The 16,423-nt window shown below is 42.2% G+C and overlaps 1 protein-coding gene across 3 annotated transcripts in view; it reads right to left on the bottom strand.

The window, feature by feature from the left end:
• The window catches only part of KIF26B (kinesin family member 26B), a 416,197-nt gene that overhangs the window by 326,731 nt on the left and 73,043 nt on the right, over positions 1–16,423 (bottom strand). The window contains exon 1 of one of the 3 annotated variants that reach the window (XM_042848411.2): positions 5,735–5,911. The exons of the other annotated variants lie outside the window; for them this stretch is intronic. The gene's annotated coding sequence lies outside the window, so the exon portion shown is untranslated. Of the gene's footprint in view, positions 1–5,734; positions 5,912–16,423 lie in introns of those variants that run through there. 3 annotated transcript variants of the gene reach the window in all.

Here is a 16,423-nt window from a genome sequence, read left to right as displayed (position 1 = left end):
TCGGCCGGGGGCTCGGGGGACGGGCCGGCGGTGCCGGGATGGGGGACAGGCCGCGCCTCCTCCCCCCCACGTCCCCCCTTACCTGCTTCAGGCTTCCCGTGACTCAAATGTTCGCGGGAAGCAGGGGAGGGGGCGGAGACTTTGGGGAGGGGGCGGAGTTGGGGCGGGGGCGGGGCTGGGGGCGGGGCTCCGTGGAGTGTCCTCCTTTCGGAGGCACTAAATATGGTAACCCTAGACTGCGGGATACCTTAGTGGAACAGCTCAAAGGGAGCCATGCTGGCAGAGAGCTGGTGGAAGCACAGCAGGGTCCAAAGCCTATGGCCACCAACAGATCTGCCTGGTTTGGGATGACAGGAGGCATCTCTACATGGGAATCCTCCCAGGGGAGAGTTCCTCTCCTGGAAACCTGTCCTGTAGATTCTATCACAAGAAGCATAGAATATCAGGGTTGGAAGGGGATTCAGGAGGTCATCTAGTCCAACCCCCTGCTCAAAACAGGACCAATCCCCAACTAAATCATCCCAGCCAGGGCTTTGTCAAGCCTGACCTTAAAAACCTCTAAGGAAGGAGATTCCACCACCTTCTTAGGTAACTCATTCCAGTGCTTCACCACCCTCCTAGTGAAAACGTTTTTCCTAATATCCAACCTAAACCTCCCCCACTGCAACTTGAGACCATTACTCCTTGTTCTGGCAAAAAAGCAACTGCTGCCCCATGTGAGGAACCATCAGGCCTAAAGGCTTGATCCAGTGTCCATTAAAGTCAACATTATTTCCCTCTGCTACAGAGTCTTAATTTTTTAAATAATCTAGAAGTGTTAATGTTAACATTATCACATTCCAAACCCAAACTGTTATTTACAATTGCCTTTTACACACGAACACAGCCTAAAACGTTTTGTTTGCTTTCTTACAGTTTATCACCTAAATGAAACTAAACAATGCCCAGCTTTCTCTTCTCAGATCCCTCTGATGAGAAGTACAAGATAATCCATCTGTTTTTTCTCAGCAGTGGCCAATGCAAACAGCTTTGGTTCCATACTATTTCTAAGCCATTGGGTGAAACAGGGCAATCAACTCATAGGGACAGCACAGCAGAGCTCTACTAAAATTCATATAAGATATATGAAAACACCTCTCTCATCACTAACCCCTCTATGAATGCCCAGCAAAGAGACTGCATAGGAAAGCCTATACAGTTAGAAATTACACACATTTAAGCTTTCAGTGTTTACATGAGTTGTGCACTGGTCTATGCATTAAACTGGTTTCCAGTGTATTTCCTCTTGTTCAATGGTTGGGTAAAGGACTGTGTGATAGAGAATTTCTACTAAAGGAGAACAAAAATCCAAGACAAACCTGATCTGTTGAAATCATATCTCATCTCCTTGTAACAGATCCAATATACAATCCCGACAAAGTCATCACAGCAGCTAACAGCAGGAATAAATCTTCAGAGCAAGCCCACAAAAATAAATACAAAAAGCTGCATAGTATTTTAAAGTACCATAAATGTAGTAACTCAAGGCTTCCCAAACATTTTCATAGTCTGGATTACAATTTAACAGGCAGTATCTTGTGGATGCCACCCCTCCCATTCAGTGCTGCACAGAGCCTTTCTCCCCTCTTGTTATAAAATACCATCCCAGTGACAAGGATAGCAATTGGTACCCAGCAGATTAATACTAGGGAAATACTTACTGGGTTTTTGCTGTCTTTTAGTGCAACTGGTGGCTAGACACAAAGAAAATCAGCACCATGCAAAGCACGCAGCTCTGTACTGACCACTAGCCAATGTTCTGCGGACCACAGTGTGGGAGCTACTGTAGTAACTTACGCCTAAGAAAAGCAAGAAAAATTCACAGTTAAGGCTGCCCCGCCAAACTTAGTGTAATCCCCTGTGCTAGACTCTGGCATGGCCCCAGAACAATGAGCGATACACCACACCACATAGGTGTGTCATCGTATATCTGTTAAATTCAACTACTGTCTAAGCACTCAGATCTGACAGAGCGGATCATAGTCCAGCATGCCTACATACCTTACAGAAAAATCTAACTTCATACATCTACCACCACATGGGATCAGAGTGGCCAACTCAGCTATATGCTTCCTTGGGCTTGTCAGTTTGCGAGGCAAACCTAGTGATCTATTCTCTGCTCATTTTACATACACACCTCCCCAGCCGCTCACCCCCCTCGGAGGCTAATGGTGCCTCCATCTGAACCTTCCCCAATGCACATGCTAACTACAGCTGTGTGACTGTCTCAAAACAAAAGCTGAAACCATAAGCAATGGCCAGGTGTGGGTTCCAGGCCAAGCAGTGAAACTAGGTGAGTTTTATCCAAGCCTTTCTAAGCCCACTGATATCCCCAAAGCCCAAATCCTTCTCTTTCTGAAGAGACATATTTGAGCCTGAGGTGTGTGTGTTTTTTAGTTTCCTAACAAAAATCTTTTGTGAATGTTGGTCACAGGGAAGTTGGCTGGATGAATTTCCACTGCGTGAAGTCCCTGTCACGTGACAATGGCAACTTAATCACACAAGTCATTTTCTTCAAACAAGGAACATTACACTAAGGCAGCAGTTCTCAAACTTTTTTGAGCTGAGCCTCCCCTTTGACTTACAATTTCTAGTTGTGCCCTCCCAACCCAGACAAAAATAGACAATACCTGTCCCTTCCTCTTCGGGTTTTCAGGGTGGGGAAAGGCGCATGTGATGGTCTCTGAGGGTGGAGCTAGCGCTGGGAACAGAGGCTGTCGGGAATGGAAATCGGTACAGCCACAGCAGATGTTGACACTAACCCCCATGGCTGGGTGTCCCGCTGAAGTGAGTCAGGGGTGGAGGTGGTGCTCCCTCCCTAAGCACCACCTGGCAGTTGCTGGCCCGAGCCCCCAAACATTCCTCTGTGCACCCCTAGGTGGGTGCACCCCACAGTTTGAAAACCTCTGCATTAAGGAAGAGTAGTATCCCAAAAGCTTTTTTGATGCTCTGATTCAACTACAGAGCTTCTAATTAAATGCTTCATTGGCCCTCTCCTGCCTCACTTCCTCCTACAAATTTAAAGAAATTACCACTTCTGGATTCCATTTCAGATGATACCACAAAATCATAGGCAGAAGCAATACAACAGGGCTGAGCAGTTTCATTTGAGTCTTGGCTTCGTCATGCATGTTTGTACGCAATCAATACAAAAGCATGCGAGCCAGAACTGTCAAGACAGTGTGACAAAATCCATATGAAGCAAACCCGTTAGTTTCACGCAGCTTTAAGTGACATCCATGCAGTTTGTAGAGAACAGAATAGGAGATATATAAATGTCACTTTAAATGTTTATTTTTTCCCTTAAAATTGCTTTAAAAAAAAACACAAAGATTCTAAATCACTACATTAGTGTATATCTTCCCTAAGCTTCCAGATACCTTGGGCAAATTTCTGCTCTCAGTTGCAACAACACCTCCACTGAAATTGAGTTTCTCCAGAATTACACTGGTGTAACAGAGCAGAATTTATCCCATTGCTTTCTGTTAACAATTTAAGATTTTCACCAGCTACATCCACCTTTTGCCCACTCCTAATTAAAGTCAGAGCTAGGTGGCTGCAGGTATAGCAAATCTGCCAGACACTGCCACAGATCATTCAAAGGCAGTTTTGGAATGAAGCCCAATTCAGGACTTCAGCCTACTGAAACTGAAGTATTGAAATGAATAGTTACTTTCTAATTAGTTTCCTAATTGCACTACAAATCATAAGCATTTGCTCTCTATGATTAAGTTCTTTAAAATTTCCCCCTGAGAATCCACGTCTCAGAAAGACTAGCTTTACAGAAAGGTGCTGGAAGCCAAAAACTCAAGGTGCACAAAGGAAGACAAAAGTGAGTGTAGCCCAGCAGTCAGAGGCTGCATAGAAGGTGAGTGGAGCTCTTAGTCTGGAGTTTCTTTATGTCACTTCCCACCAATGTGCTGTAGAACTTCAACGAAAGGCTTTCTGCCTTGCCATTGCCTGCTGTATTTGAGCTGCCTATTAGGGATCTGAGTACTTGCCACCCATCCAAATAAACTAATCTGCAACCAGCCTCGGCAGATAGCTTATCTTTCTCTGGATAAAGTAGTATCTCAGCTGATTGACAGGCTAATATGGAAGATTAAAAAACAAAGTCTTAAAAGGGAGGTCCTGAAAATAGCAATTAATCAGTGCTAATCTAAACAGCTGTGAGATATGTGGATGGCATCTTCCTCTGCAAATTACACTGAGGTACAGCAGGGTATTATTAAAATCATCTTTGGCTAAAATATCAGTGCTATAGCTTCATGGTGCATGCAGTGTGTGTATGTGAGCAAGCTGTGCAGAAAAATTTCTCCAGACTTCCGTTATTCAAAAGGTATGGACTGATCCATGGCTCAGATTCTGTACTTGACACTTTAAAACAATGTTATTAACTACAAGCCAAATTCCAAAATCTTTAATCAGGCTGAACTCCCATTTGAGGAAAACCGTCTCTCATTTACCAAGTATAAATCAGGAGTAGCTCCACTATGCACAATGGAACTACTTCTGATTTACACTAGTCTAATGAAGAGGAAATGGTCCAATGACTTCAAATCAGTAAGAACTGAATAAAGACTTCTGAAAGTCTCAGATACTATGATCATAAGGATGGTATAAAAAAATACAATAGGTAAAATTTGACCCTAAAATTTGATTTTCAGCCTAGAGAACTTCTTGTTGTTAACTTGAGTCAGGAGAATAATTCACACCTGATACAACTTGATAAATTTAGCACCATTTTTCCCCCACTCATAGAAAATGTGCAAACATACCATGAGTTCCTAATAGGACTTGATACAATTTTATGGAATACATTCAAAGAATGAATTCCATAAAATTGTATCAAGTTTTACACTCTGTGAAATAATCACAGATAGTTCACTGTGAATATTTAATAGTCAATTTTCAAAACTTGAGTTGTATTGGTTAGAAAAGTCACCTGACATAGTTGCTGCTATCTGATTAGACAGATTTCTAAGCACTTCCAGCATGAACACTCATGCCCAAATATTTCATATTGAGATTCTGTGAGGTCTCATGCATGTGACTTTGAAATTTGCTTTCTGCTACCATTTATGTCTGTATGTCGGATCATTGCGAATGCTCATAGCAAACACAGCAAAGAGGGCATGAACAATAGTTAGAGCAAGTTCATTTAAAAGTTTGAGTGCATATTTGTGAAAGAATTTTTTGCAGTATTTGCCTAGCTCTGAAAAAAGGGATTAATTTAAAAACAAAAGACATGGCAATGTCTCTTCTCGGGGAGAGACAATCCAAAAAGCTTTCTATTTTCTTTCCATTAATTTATTAAAAGAAATCTACAGTGAGACTAAACTCCTGGCATGGTCATTTAAGCTAGGGCATGTTGAGGAGTTTCTAATAAAGACATTACCTGCCAATACATCAAGCTTACCTTGTTGTGCAGTCTCTTTTGGTTTAGCTGGTTTCACTACTTCACACTCCCGCAGTATGGGACTATTGTGTGATGCTATCCAGGAAAGCCCCAGGCCAAAAAACAAGCAAAAACCTTAATTTTTAATCACATGCATATACTAGGGCTGAAAGGGTCAGAGAGGCTTAGCTAGCCTTCAGTTTCAATTAAAACATACAAGAGGTCAGGAAAGTCACCCCCCCTCAGTTGAGTTTTTCCATTAGTGACTCAAAAACAACAGAAGGCTTATTCCAATACCTTGCTTCTTGTTTTGCTTTCCCGGTTTCCTCCATATCTCCACCACACACTGCCTGTGCTGGCAATACAGAGAGCTGCTGTGGCAAAACTGTAGTGACGGTTTTGTTACAGTTTTAGACCCAAAGGGGCTTACCGCAGCTGAATCATTTTATTGCATTGCTCTGCTGCTCATTTCTATGCACACAGCTGATGAGAATGAAGAAATAACTCCAAAGAGAATCCTGTTAGTCTAACAAAGCTGCTTTGTCCCCCAAGGAACATACAATAGGAAATGAAAGTTGGATGGAAAACAGATTCTAACAGGAAACAGAATGATCCCTGCTAGAGCTCAGCACCAAGATAGATCACTGTAATAACCACAGCAATGTGAGCCGGGGAACTAGGGACTTCAATCTCTAATTCTAGAGGGAGAGATACAAAATAGCTAAGGGAAATAATAGCAAATGAAAAGCCTCCACACTGGAAAATGAAGTGAATAGCAGAGTGACAGAACGCAAAAGTCTTAGACTCTGCTTGGATTTGGATGAAAGTAAACAAATGCATAGATCATAGTGGGGGAAAAAGTGACAAATTAAAATTAGTAGATTTAACCAAATATTTTATGTAGTTTAAAGATCTGTTTAAAGAAAGAAGAGGGGGAAACTATATGCAGCTATATCAATTATGGCTGTCAAGCGATTGAAAACATTAATCGCGATTAATCATACTGATAAACAATAACAGAATACCATTTATTTAAATATTTTTGGATGTTTTCTACATTTTAAATATATTGATTTCAATTACAACATAGAATATAAAGACAGGTTTCAGAGTAGCAGCCGTGTTAGTCTGTATCCGCAAAAAGAAGAACAGGAGTACTTGTGGCACCTTAGAGACTAACAAATTTATTAGAGCATAAGCTTTCGTGGACTACAGCCCACTTCTTATGCACTTATATGCATCCGAAGAAGTGGGCTGTAGTCCACGAAAGCTTATGCTCTAATAAATTTGTTAGTCTCTAAGGTGCCACAAGTACTCCTGTTCTTTTTTATAGAATATAAAGTGTACAGTGCTCACTTTGTATTTATTTTTGATTACAAATATTTGCATTGTAAAAAAACAAATCTCTTTATCATGAAAGTTGAACTTACAAATGTAGAATTATGTACAAAAAAGGTGCATTAAAAATTAAACAATGTAAAATTTTAGAGCCTGCAAGTCCACTCAGTCCTACTTCTTGTTCAGCCAATCACTCAGGCCTGGTCTACATTGGGGGGAGGGGGAAATCGATCTAAGTTACGCAACTTCAGTTACTTGAATAACGTAGCTTAAGTCAACGTACTTAGATCTACTTACCACGGTGTCTTCACTGGGGTTGGTCGACTGCTGATGCTCCCCCGTCGACTCCACCTATGCTTCTCACTCCGGTGGAGTATCGGAGTCAATGGGAGAGAGCTTGACAGTCAATTTATCGTGTCTTCACTAGACGCAATAAATCAATCCCTGCTAGATCGATCACTCTGGAGGTAAGGGTAGACATGCCCTCAGACACACAAGTTTGTTTACATTTGCAGGAGATAATACTACCCGGTTCTTGTTTACAATGCCACCTGACAGTGAGAACAGGCATTCACATGGCACTGTTGTAGCCGGAATCGCAAGATATTTACGTGCCAGATGCACATACGATTCATATGTTCCTTCATGCTTCAACCACCATTCCAGGGGACATGCGTCCATGCTGATGATGGGTTCTGCTTGATAAGAATCCAAAGCAGTGTGGACCGACATGTTAATTTTCATTATCTAAGTCAGATGCCACCAGCAGAAGGTTGATTTCCTTTTTTGGTGGTTCGGGTTCTGTAGTTTTCCACATTGGGGTGTTGCTCTTAAGACTTCAGAAAGCATGCTTCACACTTCATCCCTCTCAGATTTTGGAAGGCACTTCAGATTCTTAAACCTTGGGTCGAGTGCTGTAGCTATCTTTAGAAATCTCACATTGGTACCTTCTTTGCGTTTTGTCAAATCTGCAGTCAAAGTGTTCTTAAAATGAACAATATGTGCTGGGTCATCATCCAAGACTGCTACAATAAGAAATATATGGCAGATTGCAGGTAAAACAGAGCGAAAGACATACAGTTCTCCCCCAAGGAGTTGTCACAAATTTAATTAATGAATTATTTTTTAACAGGCATCATCAACATGGAAGTATGTCCTCTGGAATGATGGCCAAAGCACAGGGCCATCCCTAGACATTTTGGTGCCCTACGCTGCCCCCCCATGGGGGGGCTGGCCCCAGGCCTCCTCGGGGGCAGGGGGGGGCTGGCTGGCTTGAGGAGCCCCCCAGCACTCACCAGCGAAGTGGAGCGGGCTGGGGTCGGGTCGCTTCACTTCCCGCCACCCGGTGATTGCAGGGCGGGCCCAACCCCGCTCTCATGGGGTGGTGGGAAGTGGAGTGACCCGGCCCCAGCCTGCTCCGCTCTGCTCCCCTGGCTAACAGACTTGGGACTGGGGGGCAGGAGGGAACCGCCCCCCAGCACTCACCGGCGGCGCAGCTGGGAGCCGGCGGAGCGGATTGGGCTGGGGCCGGGTCGTTCCACTTCCCGCCGCCCGGTTAGTGTAGGGCAGGCCCGATCACTACTGCAGTCTCCTGGGACCTAGCTCAAGGGAAGTGGTGGAGTCGGGGTGGGGCTGGGGCGGAGCAGGGGTGGGAAGAGGCAGGGCAGGGGTGGGGGCAGTTTTCCTGGCCAGCTCAGCCAGCTGGGGGATCAGGCTGGCCGCTGGAGCAGCACACAGCTGTGGAGGGCACCAGGAAATTTCAGTGCCCCAAATTTCCTGGTGCCCTATGCAGCTGTGTAGTTTGCGTATGGGTAAGGATGGCCCTGCCAAAGCATGAAGGGCATACGAACATTTAGCATATCTGGCACGTAAATATCTTGCAATGCCATGCAAATGCCTGTTCTTACTTTCTGGTGACATTGTAAATAAGAAGAGGGCAGCATTATCACCTGTAAATTTAAAGAAACTTGTTTGTCTTAAGCATTGGCTGAACAAGAAGTAGGACTGAGTGGACTTGTAGGCTCTAAAGTTTTCCATTGTTTTGTTATGGAGTGCAGTTATATAACAAAAAAAAATCTACATTTGTAAATTGCACTTTCACGATAAAGAAATTGCACTACAGTATTACTATTTGGTGAATTGAAAAATACTATTTCCTTTGTCATTTTTACAGTGCAAATATTTGTAATAAAAATAATATAAAGTGAGTACTGTACACTTTGTATTGTGTTGTAATTGAAATCTATATATTTGAAAATGTAGAAAAACATCCAAAAATGTTTAATAAATTTCAATTGGTATTCTATTGTTTAACAGTGCGATTAAAACTGTGATTAATTGCAATAAAAAATTTTAATCACGATTAATTTTTGAGTTAATCGCATGAGTTAACCGCGATTAATCGACAGCCCTAATTTTAATAAAACACAGTCAGCCATCATACGACAATAGACTCAGCAGCTACACTCTAATAGAAACCATGCTTGCATGTTTCTAAAACTATGTCTGAAACTTGCAGACCCACAGTGACAGACCATCCCAAGACCAATGATGCATTGCACTGCAAGAAGCCCCATAAGGGACAAAGAGAAAGGAATACAGTAAACAATGTTTTCTGTGACTCTGGGGATAGGATTATATAAGATTTTTTTTAAAAACACAAGGATTGAGCAGGAAGCCTTTTTAAATTACATTTCTTGGATTTTATTGTATTATCTTCATGGCACAGTTATTACACATTAAAGGTAATGACTCTCCTTTGCAAGTAACCTAATATTGGACGTGATTGATAACCCCTATCTGTGCTTTAGAGAACACTCTGAATTTCATAAATGGGAAAGAGAGTAGAGAGTTGGAGGAGGGGAATCTCAGTGGATTATTTTCATGCATACAATACATTGACTACAAGGGTTTCACTAGAAAGTATAATATTTCTTCTAACACCCATTGATGGCTCATGGACAAATTTTCCCAGATCCTCTCTTTATAGCTGATTCTGCTCATATTGCATATAACCCATTGTTTTCTGTATTTTTCTTCCTTCTTTTTATAAACTACTTATATTTATAAATCCCTCTTGCTCCCTCTTTCTTATTCTGACAGTTTTTCTCCCCAGATTCTCTTCCATGAGCTGAGTTCCCCAGCCAAGCTACATTTCCCATGATGCACCATGGCAGGTCAGCCATAAGGGATGCCACAGTGCAACATTAGAGATGTAGTCCTTCCAGGAAACCCAGCTCATACAAGCAAACGGGGGACATGAGGTATCCAAACTACAACTCTCAGATAGGGAGACCAGACAGCAAGTGTGAAAAATCAGGACGGGGGCGGGACAGGGGGGTAATATGAGCTTATATAAGAAAAAGACCCCAAAATCAGGACTGTCCCTATAAAATCGGGACATCTGGTCATCCTGCTCTCAGAGGCACCATGGAAGCTAGGCAGGCATGGATTAACATCAGATTGACCCAGAACAAATGTTTCAGTGCAGTTCAACAAACCAGAATGTTTCAAATTTATAAGGACATGAACCAAAATGAAATATTTCATTTAGATGCCCTCACAGGTTTGGTTTCATCAGCTTTCTTAGTACGGACATATTATTAGGATGGAAGACCAATGATTTATGATGCACGTTTACGAAGGAATTCCATTATATGGCCAGTGATCGAGTACCAAAAGTTTTGGTGGTGTGATAAAACTACCCTGGATGACCTAGATTGACCATCCAGACAGACTGTTTTAAGGACTTTGCTAGAGATTGATCTGGGTAGCGCTTGATCTACAAAGAGGCTATGTCCCTTTGGGATTTGCCATGAAGAAGAAGAAGAAGAAGAAGAAGAATGGGAAAAGTGAAAAATCTCAGCAACATCAAAATTTTTCCTGTGGGAAAAAAATGCCAGTTTTGTGGAAAACTCACTTTTCATCCGAAACTGATGGAAAATACCTGACTTGCTCTAGTATACACATATATAGAGAGTTGCACATTGTGTGCATGTATGTGCAAGCAGTCGGAAGCAGCAAAAAAACACGAGCCGAAGAAACTCACTTGAAAATACTTTACCCTTAAATCCTACACAAATTGTACTTGATGGAAATCAAATAGTTGTCCTGGGCAATGTAGGTTCTGTGGCCACATCTTCATGTTCACCTGAGACTTTAAAGCAAATCCACAAAAATGAAATAAACATTAATATTTTGAATGTTCTTTTTGAGGAAGGCAGTTCTTTGCTAGATGTGATGGATGCCGTCTTCTTAAGAGCAGGGCAGTTTGGGTTCCCTCTCCAAGAAAGGAGGTAAGAGTTGCCAGAAGGAAAGCAGTGAGGGCTAGACTTGGAAAGAGCCTGTGGGTACTGCAGTAAGAAGCCTAGAACCTAGTAAGGGAATCCTGCCTGATTGGTCTCTTTCTTGTTGCTAATAAACTGGGAATTGGTATTGTATGCCCCTGAGCCCTTGTAATTCTTAGGCTCTGAGCTCTGGGAGCCAGATGACCCTATATCACAACTACCTGTTAATGAATCATGTTGTTGCACAGCAAGCCTCTGTATTTAAGGGGCCCTAGCTGCACTCATTATGTTGCTTTTAAACTAGGGAAATAAAAAAGGCAGTAAAACCTCTTAAAAAGGAAACATTTAAATGAAGAAATGGTTCATTAGAAAGCAGCAGACTGATTTCTATTGGGAAGAAAAACAATATTTTTTCTTTAAATGCAAGTTTGACCAGACAGAGAATAATCCACAATGAGCCCTATAAAACACAGCTAGTAACCCTCCCTTCATTGATAAGAAACAGCCTCCAACAAGCTCTATAACTCTAAAGCAAAATACTGTCAGCCTATCTAGCTGTTGTCATAGTTTTGTGGTGTGATGGTTCCAGGGATAAAATGAGGTTTTTATAGAACTCACTTATCATGTGCAGTGGAATCTTTGACAGCAAAGGCAGATTTTCCACAGAGAAACATCACTGTATTGAAAAACGAGGGTTTGTCTAGATTTGGGAAATTTACATTGGTATAAATACATCAGTGTAGTATAGCCCCATACTGTAGACACACTGCACGGGTATAGCTTATCCCAGTAATTTTTACAAAACTAAATCACATTAGTGCAAGGCCTGGCTTACACTAACACAGCACATCTACACTTTGGATTTACACTAGCATAGCTATGTAGTTACATTAAAAAAAAAAAGATACCGTAGAGACAGGGCCTGAGACTTCAGTGATCAGCGTTTCACTCTAGCAAGTCTTCTAGGGTTGCCACCTGTCCTAGTATTCGCAGCAGCAGCACAATTTTCTTACAGGGTAAGTCAGTGCTAGGGCATGTGACATCACCACACTTGTGTTACAATTTAAGGCAAGGCTTGTTACCTGCAGGAATGCACTGAGGAGGCAGAAGGGCATGAAAAGCCTTTGGGAAGTGTCAGAGGGGTAGCCGTGTTAGTCTGAGTCTGTAAAAAGCAACAGAGGGTCCTGTGGCACCTTTAAAACTAACAGAAGTATTGGGAGCATAAGCTTTCGTGGGTAAGAACCTCACTTCTTCAGATGCAAGTAATGGAAATCTCCAGAGGCAGGTATAGATTTCCATTACTTGCATCTGAAGAAGTGAGGTTCTTACCCACGAAAGCTTATGCTCCCAATACTTCTGTTAGTCTTAAAGGTGCCACAGGACCCTCTGTTGCTTTGGGAAGTGGTGAGCCCTTGACCTGAGAAAGAACATGGGAAAGACTAGCACTGGACCCTGCAGAGATGGTGTGGGGAGGAGGGAAGAACCATAACAGAGCTAGCAGGGCACAGATGGGAGGGGACACTGCACCTTCAGGAAGGCTGGTGCAACTGCAATACTCTCCCTGTGCACCCCAGAGCTTTGGAAGGAATAGTGGGAAGGGAGAGAAGAGGACTCTGCTGCAGTTACCTCCCACCTCAGGCTGGGAGAGGAAGGTGAAGAGTCTGTGGAGCTGCAGGAGGAGCAGAGATGGAACTGGGCATGGAGGGGACAGAATTAATTTATTAATTATTTATTATACTATGGGGGTTGGTGAGAAGCTCTGCGCTCTCAGACAGTCAAGCGAGCGCTCCTGCAGCAGGGGCCAGAATCACCTAACTCTGTGCATTGGAGATAGCTAAAACACTTACTGCCACCCACACACCAGGGAGGGGGGCAGGGAAAATTAAAAAAAATACATACAAAAAAATCAAAAGTGACCAAAAAGCACAATAGAATCAACCTCTTGATTTCTGAGGATCTGCATTGTGATAGGTTGACTTTGGGGGTTGGCAATACTGAGATCATGACAGCAAGCAAGTGGGAGGAGTTAGTCTCACTTTTAAAAACCTTCCAACTGGGCAACTCTACAGTAAGACTTTGACAAAGATCATCTTGCCTGGAAAACTTATCCTGTGGCAAAGATATTTTTTTCCTATTTTTCATTCTTAATTATCTTTTAGCTTAAATGCTCAATCAGGTCACCTAGACATTATGGTGACAGATGTATCCTAAATCCCTAAGATAGATAGAAATGGAACATGTCTATGCATTCAAGCAGAGGCAAGATAGTGCAGGGCTAAAACTCACACACAAAAGCAATAGCAATGGAAGTATGGATAACAAAGTTAGATGTTGGAACAGGAACTATATTAACACTGTAGTGTGCAATGAGTTGAGAAAAGTGATGTGGTAAGTGTTTTAAGGTAACCAGTGTTACCGAACAATAGTTGAGAGGTGAAAAAATGTGTTCCATGTCAGCTCAGCAGGCTTGCCCATTATCAGAGATTGTTGTTTTCTTATCAGTCTTAACTTGTTTTAAAACCAACATCTCTGAGCTTTCCAATTCTGCTATACTTCTTTGCTGCCAGTTTTACAGACCACACCACACACCAGAATAGACTAACCTATGTTGGAAAGACACTACCCATTTTAAGTGCGAGAGCTGGATGGATTATGTACACAATCCAGCTGTCTTTAGCCCATCAAAATCTCCGGTGACTTCAAAACTACAGTGGGAGTTTTGCCTGAGCAAGGACAGCAGGATTAAGACCTGAAAACTGTTAACCTGGGTCTGGAATTCTGAATGCTTTGGTCTCAGTAGTGCAGATCTTACATTGCTGAGCATTCATTCATGAAGGTAGGCCCACTGAGCTTCTCCAGCATGAGAAAGGGTTACTTTACACGTAGACAGACTCGCTGAACTTGATACATAGGAGTTTAAAAAGGGAATGCTTGGTAACAAATGGGAATGCAGGGAAATGAATACAAAATGATATCAGATGGTAGTAAATGAAGTGAGCCCGGCTGACTGATGTGCAAGACAGAAAAGTAGACTGATGACGTGAAGTGAACAATACAGGTAAATTGTTCCAGTCAAATTTATGCACGGCAGAGACTGAAATGCAATCACTATGGCAATAGGTTGGAAAATTACAGCACTTTAATTCAGACATGTTTCTTCCTTTGTTGTTTTTCTTTTTTCGCAACCCTTTTAAAAATCATTTTTCTTGCTGCTCGCCTTTTCCACATTTTATTCATCTCACCCCTTTTTCTTTTTTCCTAGCTGTCTTTCTGAGCTTCTGTTCTCATGTATCAAAAGAACAGTGTGTGCACATGACAGGCAGCCTGCCAAGACTACACCATTTCTAAAAAAGTTCTAAATATTCCCCATGTGTTTATAGTATACAGGGGTTTGATTTGCCTCTCTTACACTAGTGCAAATTGATTTCAGAGGAGTTGCTCCCTATTTACACTAGTTTAAGCAGAGTAGTGGCCAAGAAACATAAGGAAGGGGTAAAAGCAACACAAATTTGTCTCCTTAACTGGACAACTGAGGCAAGAAAGTGAGGATATATCCTTGATATACGCTGTTGCAATAGAACAAGGGCAAGGCAACAGCCCATATTAAACACTAAAATCCATACTAAGCAGTAGTATCCCATTATTTAAAATGAATCTCCAATATAAAGCTAAAAAAGAACGTTTAATACTAAAAACAAACAAACAAGCATTGCTATCCTATGAGATTTAGCCTCAGTTTTATACAAAGGGGTCACCATGAGAGCAAGGAAAACCTTAAGCCGCAAGATGAGAATGTACATCTATGGATATGATGCAACCCAATATGAAGTAGACGCATAGTTTCTGATTCTGCAGTCCTTATTCAGGCAAATCGCCTGTTGATCTAGATGGGATTTTGTGCTGTGTAGATACAGTGGAACTGGCCCCTAAAGTAGTGTAATTCTGGTAAAATCTTTAAACAATTAAAGCAACCTTTGCTACGAGTTTGCCATCCCTACTGTACCACCAGTATTTGCTTTTTAACTATCCAGGAAAAAATTAAAACCAAAACAGTGAGAGGTCATTAAACAGCATTCTGCACTGAAAGCAGTTCTTCCCAATAAGGGAAGCTACAGGTAGGCTGTGCTACCAGCTTTCTTAACAGAAGACAAAGTTCTAGTCTTTAATCCTTAGAAAACTGGTATTTTCCAGGCTTACAGCTAAGATAAAGTAAGATTAACATCCACATTTGTGAAAGGTGTAAACACCAAGGGTGAGATCCTCACTCACACTCTGCCTATTTTAAGTTCTGGTGTTTTTTCCTGGTGATGTAAAGAAGCCTTATGAGACCCATACTCATCCAGTGAGGATTCCTCTGGTGTAGGCACATGTACAAGACTGCATTCCAAGGACCCCCTCCCAAGCTCTGCCATTGTGGATATACCAGGGGCAAGACTGTGGGTGAGACGGCAGTATTGTGGAGATTCTAGGCAATGCTGGGACCCATAGGGTAGCCTAAAGGGGCTGGCATAACTTAAACAGGCCTCCAGGAACAGTTAAGGGTACATCTATACTGCAAGTGAAGACATGATTGTAGCACTGGTAGTAGGACAATAGTAGTGGAGAAGTGATGGCACAGACCTCAGTGAAGGTCAGCAGTGCAAGTATATATCCAGGATCCCCAAGGGGCTTATATCGGGGCAGTTAGCCTGTGCTGACGCTCACGCAGCCATGTCTTCATGACTATTTTGTTACCCAGGCTAGCTAAATTAAAGCTACCGCAGGTGTTCCTACTTCACACCTTAATTTGCTATGTAGGTGTACCCTAAAATAGGCTGTAGGCCTCTCCCCACCCCGGTGTGCGAGTTCAGTCACAGACTTTTACTCAAAGGAAGGAAAGGAACTGATTAAGATTATAGCTCCTTGTACCACCTTGAGTCATAGAATGAAAGCAAGAAAGGGAAAAATTAGGTTGACTATTTGGAAAAACATCCTGACAGTAAGATATTATATAGTGGAGTAGTTTCCCCAAGGGAAGAGGTGGAAATTGCACAACTTCAAAACACTCAAAACTAGACGAGACAACACAAGAGAATATTCTGTAGGGAACAATCTTTGACTGGTAAGGAGTGAGCTATATCACCTCACAAGACTTTTCCATCTCCAAACCCTAGGATTCAGTGAATGCTTAAAAGAATGATCATACATGAGTGTTTGCAGTATCCAAAGGGCTAAATTAGTAGCAGTATTTCTTTTTGAGATATTCCTTTCAGCTTAAGAACTGCTAGAAATTTTAAGTATATTTGGCCATTACACTAACTGACTTCTTGGAGTCTTTTTTTGGGGGGACGGGGGAGGGCGCGGGGGAGAACATTTTGTTGGG

The sequence above is a fragment of the Chrysemys picta genome, chromosome 3 (assembly GCF_011386835.1).
Source record: "Chrysemys picta bellii isolate R12L10 chromosome 3, ASM1138683v2, whole genome shotgun sequence".
Lineage (NCBI taxonomy): Eukaryota > Metazoa > Chordata > Testudines > Emydidae > Chrysemys > Chrysemys picta.
Note: the sequence above shows the minus strand (reverse complement) of the source record. Positions and strands in the feature narration are given on the sequence as shown.